Source organism: Tupaia chinensis, unplaced genomic scaffold (genome assembly GCF_000334495.1).
Source record: "Tupaia chinensis unplaced genomic scaffold, TupChi_1.0 Scaffold000288_2, whole genome shotgun sequence".
In the NCBI taxonomy this organism is placed as follows: domain Eukaryota; kingdom Metazoa; phylum Chordata; class Mammalia; order Scandentia; family Tupaiidae; genus Tupaia; species Tupaia belangeri.
The window spans coordinates 2,894,853-2,902,898 of record NW_006159773.1 but is presented as its reverse complement, the minus strand read 5'-3'; the positions used below and the strand labels follow the sequence as shown (position 1 = coordinate 2,902,898).

At 41.4% G+C, this 8,046-nt stretch overlaps 1 long non-coding RNA gene across 1 annotated transcript in view; it reads right to left on the bottom strand.

Annotated features, from left to right (window-relative positions):
- LOC106735064 (uncharacterized) overlaps nucleotides 1-7,011 on the bottom strand; it is an 11,535-nt gene extending 4,524 nt beyond the window's left edge. Inside the window, exon 1 of the long non-coding RNA XR_003549674.1 lies at nucleotides 6,824-7,011. This is a non-coding gene — a long non-coding RNA (uncharacterized LOC106735064). The remainder of the gene's footprint in view (nucleotides 1-6,823) is intronic.
- Between the last annotated feature and the right edge of the window lie 1,035 nt (nucleotides 7,012-8,046).

Genomic DNA, 8,046 nt, shown 5'->3' with positions numbered 1-8,046 from the left:
TTTCTTTGATTTAAGTTAAAACTGGTTTTCTTAGTAGTAATGAGTGAACTCACCATTGAAAGTAGTTAGATTATGTAAGAAATCGGGTGATCAATACAATGTGGGTGGGAAAGGAATGGAAGACAATTGTAGACACCAAAGATAGTGTGAGAAGAGGGTGGGAAAGGACAGAGGGTCAGAAAGAGGGGTAAAAATAATTCTAGGAACTAGAAATGGAAAATTTTTTATAATATGCATGATTAAGTCACTACGCAGTATATACTGGAAATCACACTTTGTATGCTGTGATAATGCTCAGTGAATGAATGTAAAGAATGTAAATTAAGTTACAAAAAGAAAAGTATTAGGAAAAAAAAAATATCTATTCAATGACTGCAGTAAGATATATAGCCCCAGCTAGGTGCTACTTTATAGGGTGTGTAAAGTTAGACTTGTGTTCATGGAAATGTATATATCACCTGTGTTTGCTATGAAAATATTTAGATTAATTAAGGTCTTTAGTAATTCAATAAAATATGGGGGGGGGGGAACAGTATAGAAAGCAAACATAGATACCAAAGACAGTGCGGGAGGAAGGTGGGAGATGGCAGAGGGTAAGAGATAGGGAATCAAGGATGGGGGGAAAAAAAAGCAAAACATACAGAAAACAAGAAATGGAAGATCATTTGCTGACAATAACATGTTTGTTGATCTGCTTGATTGAGGCAATATACAGTGTACTCTGGATGGAAAATCTCATTTTGTATGCTGTAATGATGTACAGTGAATGAATGCAAACAAATAAATTGAAATTAAAAAAAAGAGGGGAAAAAAAAGAAAAAAATTAAAAAATGAAACAAACAAAACAAACAAAACACTGAAGTTTGCCAAACATTTGAAGATTCTATTTCTATTTTCTCTTGAGTTGTAATGTTTATGTTTGTTTTAATAAATCTTGCACAGTAGTAACAAAAAAAAGATTTATTTTCATTTGTTGTTGTTATTATTTTAGAGAGATTTTTCACTATAGGGTGCATGCGCTCACCAGACAGACAGAGAGAGACAGAGAGACAGAAAGCGAGAAATCACCCCCCAGAGGGGATGGCCATGCCACAATCCCTTCTCCTCCATTCTCCTCTCGGGATCTTGGGCACGCACGCACACGCGCCTGGCGTGGGTTTTAAGCCACCGGGTCTGGGACGCAAATCGCGGTTGACTACGTGGGAGTTCAGCGACATAGCCATTACGTTAACTGCTAGTTCCCTTGTTGTTATTATTTTTAAATTTGAGCAGAGAGAGACAGAGAGAGAGAGAGAAAGAGAAAGCAAGGAAGGAAGCCGCCAGATCCAAGACTTCAACCATGGTCGGCCATGTGGGAATCCAGCACCTTTAACCACCATGCCACCTGCTGGCCCTCCATTCTTGCTTTTTTATACTAGGTTGTCAGGAAAGTCATGACACATTTTTGCATAGAAAACCAGAAAAGTACATCATGACTTTTCCCAACAACCCAATAATTGCAACTGAACTACTGAGTAGACAAAAAAGCTGGAATTTAATTTGCTATATTATAAGATTACCTTCAAAGCAATAGAAGTGCTATTGGCTTACAAACTGCTTAAACCATTATAGTTTCTCAATTATAACAACTTACATTTATAGAAAATACATTTTACTTAAGTAATATCTAGTTTATCATTTGGTTATTTGTGTCTATACACCTGGGAGTATCATACAAATTACTGGGTTGTTGGAAAAGTCATGACACAGTTTTTCATAGAGAAAGACGACTTTTCCAGTCACCCAAAAGTTATGGCGTGATGATGCCTGAGACTAACAGGTGTGCCCTGTCATCTCTCTGAGAAGTAAAGACAGGAGCTATTGAAGTGGACAGGCCACACGCTCAGTGGGAGCTTCCTGGCTCTTCTCAGCTCTATCTGAGGCACATGGTATATGTACATTATTGTCTTTAATCCTAACCAAACATAATTATCCCTATTTTTGGGGGGAGAGGTTTTTGCTATAGGGCACGTGCGCTCGCCAGACAGAGAGACAGAAAGCGAGAAAACACCCCCTAGGGGGGATGGTCACGCCACAATCCCTTCTCCTCCATTCTCCTCTCAGGATCTTGGGCACGCACGCACATGCACCCGGCGTGAGTTTTAAGCCACTGGGTTCGGGACGCGAACCGCGGTCGACTACATGGGAGTCCAGCGACATAGCTATTACGCTTACTGCTGGTCCCAATTATCCCTATTTTACAGATAAAGAGACAAAAGTTCAAAGAGGTGAGATAACTTTACTCAGGCTGCACAGAAGGAAAGTGACAGATCTGAGCCCATTTGATTTGATGCCCATGATCTGTCTAGTGAACCACAGAGCCTCCTATGTCAGTAGGTGGTGATTTGAGTAGGTGTGAATAGAAGAGTTCACAAACGTAAATGCCTAAATGATGTGGGAGGCATACAGATGCTGAGTGTCAGAAGAGGTGAAAGTGATTTGATAAATGGCAACTGAAAAATCAGAGTCAGTGGATGGCAATAGGGTGCAGTAGGGACTGTGGGAAAACAAAGTATGTGCCCTCTCTAAAGGAAACAGCTGACAGCAGTCACCTGTTGATTGTTGCTATGTAGGTGTACAGGCCCAATATTACCAGATCTATTAAGTTGTCAATAAAAACTAGAAATAGGGAACCAGCAGTTAGTGTAATAATGGCTATGTCGCTGGACTCCCACATAGTCGACCGTGTCTCCTCTCAAGATCTTGGGCATGCATGCACACGTGCCTGGCATGGGTTTAAGCCACCGGGTCTGAGATTTGAACCACAGTGGGCTACATGGGAGTTCAGAGACATAGCCATTATGCTAACTGCTGGTCTCAAGACATAGGACTCAATAGTGACCAGGGAATGGTCTGTACTCATGCTAAAACAGATGATGTGGAAAGATTGGACTAGATTTTGATTGAGCTTCTTTGGTGGAGAAGGTGTCCTACTCCAAAGGCAAGGGACACTTCCTCTAGGACCTAGAAGCACCTCAGAGAAGGGACTATGACTCAGCTTTTCCACAGTCATCTTAAAGAGCTCTGTCTAACCAATAATGAAAGCTACTTTATATATTAAGCCATCTGTCATTTTTTTCTTTTATCTTTGCTCATGTATTAAATACTTCGGGGCAATTCTCCATTGATAGATATGCTTGTCTGTTGTAAGTCAATATGCAATAATTAATAACTAGATTATATTTATTTTAATTAAAAAACTCAACATGAATCCAATTTTATGTATATGTAAAAATACATTGACATATATCTGTAGAGTAGAAAGAAATGGCATAAAATTTTAAAAATATTGGGCTAGCTCCATAGCCTACCTGGACTGAACTTGGATGGAAAGGTTCAAGAGTAGGACAATGGAGTAGAGGGAGAGAGCTCAGATGGGGCCTTGCCATTTACATCTACCAGGAAGCAGGAGGTGACAGGCAGAAAGGGAAGGACAAGGGCACAGAGGACCTGAACAAGTTATAGAATGAGGTTAACAGAAACCCATTACACACATCAACACTACCAATATTTTAAATTTTATTTATTTCAAACATTTAATTTAAAAAATTACCAGCAGATTTATGCGCATACCACAGAGAGAGAAAAATCATCTCCGAAATGGGGTATGGTCATGCCATAATCTTCTTTCTTCCACTTCCCCATCTCCTCAGAAGTTGGGGCAAACATGTAAATGTGGAGAGCATGTTTTTCAAGTCAGCGGGACTGAGATTCAAACTATGGTCAGCAAGATGGGATCTGGCTTCTTCCACACAGCACTTAACTTCTGCACCATGGGCTAGTCTCTGCATTTAAAGATTTTCAAAGCTTTTTTTTAAAAAAGAACGTAATTTTTAAAATGTTTTTTTCAGATAGGGTCTTGCTGTGTCAAAAATCCTCCTGCCTCAGCCTCCCAAGTCACTGGGATTACAGGTGCACATCACCATGCCCAGCATTTTGGTTGGAGAGAATTGAACCAGGCTTCCCATGTGGTCGTAGCCTGTGGAATCTAGTGTTAGCTGTGTACACCTGTGCGACTGGGCTTTGACTTTTTTTGAACAGTTTTAGGTTCACATTAAAATTGATTTCTCACATATTCTCTGAAGCCACATAGCCTTCCCCATTATCAACATTCACACCAGAGTATGAATTTATTATAACTAATGAACCTACATTGATATATCATTATCATCCAAAATCCATAGTTTACAGTAGAGTTCTCTTGGGAGGCTATACTTTTTTTTTCTTTTGAAAGATTTTTGCTATAGGGCACATGCACTTGCCAGAAAGACAGAGAGACAGAAAGTGAGAAATCACCCCCCAGGAGGGGATGGCCACACCGCAATCCCTTCTCCTCTCAGGATCTTGGGCACGCATGCACACGTGCCTGGTATGAGTTTAAGCCACCGGGTCCGGGCCTCAAACCATGGTCGACTACATGGGTGTTCAGCTACATAGCCATTACGCTAACTGCTGGTCCTGGATGCTATATTTTTTTTGAGTTTTGACAAATGTGTTGTCAGAAAAGTCATGATGCATATGACTTTTCTGATGACCCAATATAATGACATATATCCACCATCATATTACCATACAAAATGGTCTCATTGTCCTAAAAACTCTCTGTGCTCTGTCTACTCACCCCTTCCTCCTTTCAACCCATAATTTCTTGTTTATTTCCCTTATCAAAGGGAGTAAGACCCGGGAACCAGCAGTTGGCGTAATGGCTATGTCGCTGGACTCCCACATAGTCGACCGCGGTTCGCGTCTCGGACCCGGTGGCTTAAATCTCACGCCGGGCGTGTGTGCGTGCGTGCCCAAGATCCCGAGAGGAGAATGGAGAAGGGATTGCGGCGTGACCATCCCCCCTGGGGGGTGATTTCTCGCTTTCTGTTTCTATGTCTCTCTCTGTCTGGCGAGCGCACGCGCCCTATAGCGAAAACCTCTCCAAAAAAAAAAAAAAAAAAAAAGGAGTAAGACCCCTAAGAGGGTCTCACCATGTTGAGATCCACGCCCTCTCCAGCCTTGCAGTCAGCCAGAATCATGGACATGTCTGATGTGTCCAGGTGACTCAGGAAGGGCCTTCTCACATGGCTTCAGTATTGTGCCAGTGCACCCTACCAGCTATGTCACCATGGATGGGCCCAAACCATGATCTTTTTCCTGCCTTTATAGATTTGACTTTTCCTGAATGCCTTGTAGATGGAATCAGACAGTATGCAGCCTTTTCAGACTGATTTTTTAGCTTAGTTATATGCACTTAAGCTCCCACCTCTATCTTGTCAGGGCTTAATAGTTCATTGCATTTAAGTGTTGTAATATACTTCATTGTATGGATATACCAGTTTATTCATTCATTTACTGTAGGACATCCTGGTTGCTTCTAATTTTTCAATTATGAATAAAGTTTCTATAAACATTCATGTAGAGGGTTTTGTGTAGACAAAGCATTTTTATGTACAGTCTAACTATAGATATGAATTTTCTCAATCAAATTCCTAAAAAGTCAATATAGTACAACAAATCAAAGCATTTATTAATGTGACCAGGAGAGTTTATTCTTTGAAAACACAAATAACAACAACAAATAAAATATTATGATGTTAAGAATAAAAAATTGTCGGGACCAGCAGTTGGTGTAATGGCTATGTTGCTGAACTCCCATGTAGTCGACCATGGTTCGAGTCCCAGACATGGTGGCTTAAACTCATGCTGGGCATGTGTGTGTGTGTGAATGGGTGTCCAAAATCCCGAGAAGAGAATGGAGGAGAAGGGATTAGGGCATGGCCATCTCCCCTGGGGGGGGTGTTGATTTCTTGCTTTCTGTCTCTCTGTCTTGCTGGCAAGCACACATGCCCTATAGCTAAAACAAAACAAAACAAAACCTCACAAAAAAAAGAATAAAAAACAGGTGAAAACAAAGCTCTGTAAGAGATAATTAAAATGATTTATTCTCAGCATGAATAGGAGTGGGTATGGCCTGGAACATAATCCCTGGAAGCCCTGAGAAAGTGTTTTGGGGTACTCAGATACAGTGACTCTTATTTAGTAGCAAAATTATGAGACACAAGGAGAACTGTAAATCAGCATATAAGGTCTTGAGACCAGCTGGTAGCATAGTGGTTAAGTCAGGTGAGTCCCACATGGCTAACTGGACCCACCCTGGAAAAACATTCAGGGTACGTATCCATGCATGCCCAAAATCCCAAGAGGAGAACGGAGAAGGGATTACGGCATGGCCATTCCTTCTGGTAGTTGCTTTCTCACTTCTCTCTCTCTCCCTCTGTCTCTCTTTCTCTGGAAAGTGCACATATCCTATGGCAAACTAAGGGGCGGGGGGGTGCGGGAGGCATATGGGGTCTTCCCATTCACCTGGCCTATAAAGGTGAAAAATCCAGAAATGAGGGCTTACAGGTTATAGATGGGTTTAGAAATTCTTAGGTTAATAACTGGTTAAAACACAAATTTTTGTCTCCAAAAGACTCAGAGTCAGCAGAAAAGAATGCCCAAGTTTAATTTTAACAGAGATAAGAAGACTTTACTATATATCATGTGATTCTATGCCAAGGTCAGGATGTAGGGAGCATCTTGTAACTACTGGACCAAACTGGTCTGTTACAGCAAGACTAATTTTTGTACTTATGACTCCCCCAGGCCCCTTGGAAAGAATCTTAAATAGGAAGAGTAGTCATAAATCTGTCATCAAAGCTTTATATAAACAAATATTTTGAGTAATTAATTCTCTTTTCATCATCTCCCCCATCTACGTCCTACCCCACACCCTTCCAACCCTTAACACACTTACCATGATGTAGGTCAATGGACATTGTGGCCAAGTTGTTGGTATTAGTTTCTGTTTGAATAACAAGCCACTGATCCTTAAAAACTGCAGTACTCGGAGCAAGTTCCTTAACATCTTCGTGCCGCAGGACCAGCAGCTGGCGTAATGGCTATGTCACTGGACTTCCATGTAGTCGACTGTGGTTTGAGTCCTGAACCCAGTGGCTTAAACTCACACTGGGCACATGCACATGCGTGCCCAAGATCCTGAGAGGAGAATGGAGGAGAAGGGTTTGCAGTGTGGCCATCCCCCACGGGGGGTGATTTCTCACTTTCTGTCTCTCTGTCTTTCTGGCAAGTGCATGCATGTTATAGCAATAACCTATCAAAAAAAAAAAGCCCCAAAGAAACAAAAAACATCTTCGTGCCTCTTCTTCTCCATATGTAAAACAGGAATTTTTAAAAACCCAGTACCTACCACATGGATTAAATGAGTTCATAACCATAAAGTCTTGGAACAGTACTTGGCACATAAATTTTAAGTAAAATGAATGGTATGTATGTGTATATGTTGTGCAAATGCTGGTCTTGCAGGGCTGTACATGATTCTGATGTGGCTATCTTATGTCAGATGGTCAGGTTGGTGATTTGCCTCTATCCTACTTAAAAGCAACAAGTTAGCCAGTTACTGTTTCAAGGATGCTAGAAGAAGACATGAGACATCTGAGTCAGAGAAAAAGAACTTTATTATTCACAGCACAGAAAACACAAAAACAGAAATGGTTAGAAAGCATGACCAAGTTTGCATCAGTTCCTTTTGCTCCTAAGTTCCAAGGGGTGACACAGGGGCCCAGACAGTAGGTTTGTGTGGCAACTGGGCAATGATGCGCTTGGAGAACTCCCTGATTTTAAAGTAAGCACTTAGCTTACCCTGCTCTTTGTCTTAGGAGATGCCCTCATCCCTCAAAATTACTTGTTGCAAAGATAACCGTAATAAATGGCTTAGAGGACTTGGCTCTGTGGTACAACTGTAATACACTGCTCGAGAGAGGCTGAATCCCATGTGGCAACTGTGGTTTGAATCCTAAGCCTCATTAGCCTGAAAACACATTGCGTATTTGCATAAGTGCCAAGGATCCAATGAGCTTGGGGACTGAAGGAAGGGGAATGCAGAATGCCCAGACCACACAGAGGGTGTCTCTCTCTGTTTTTAGTGTGTGTGCATGCACACACACACTATCAGGAATA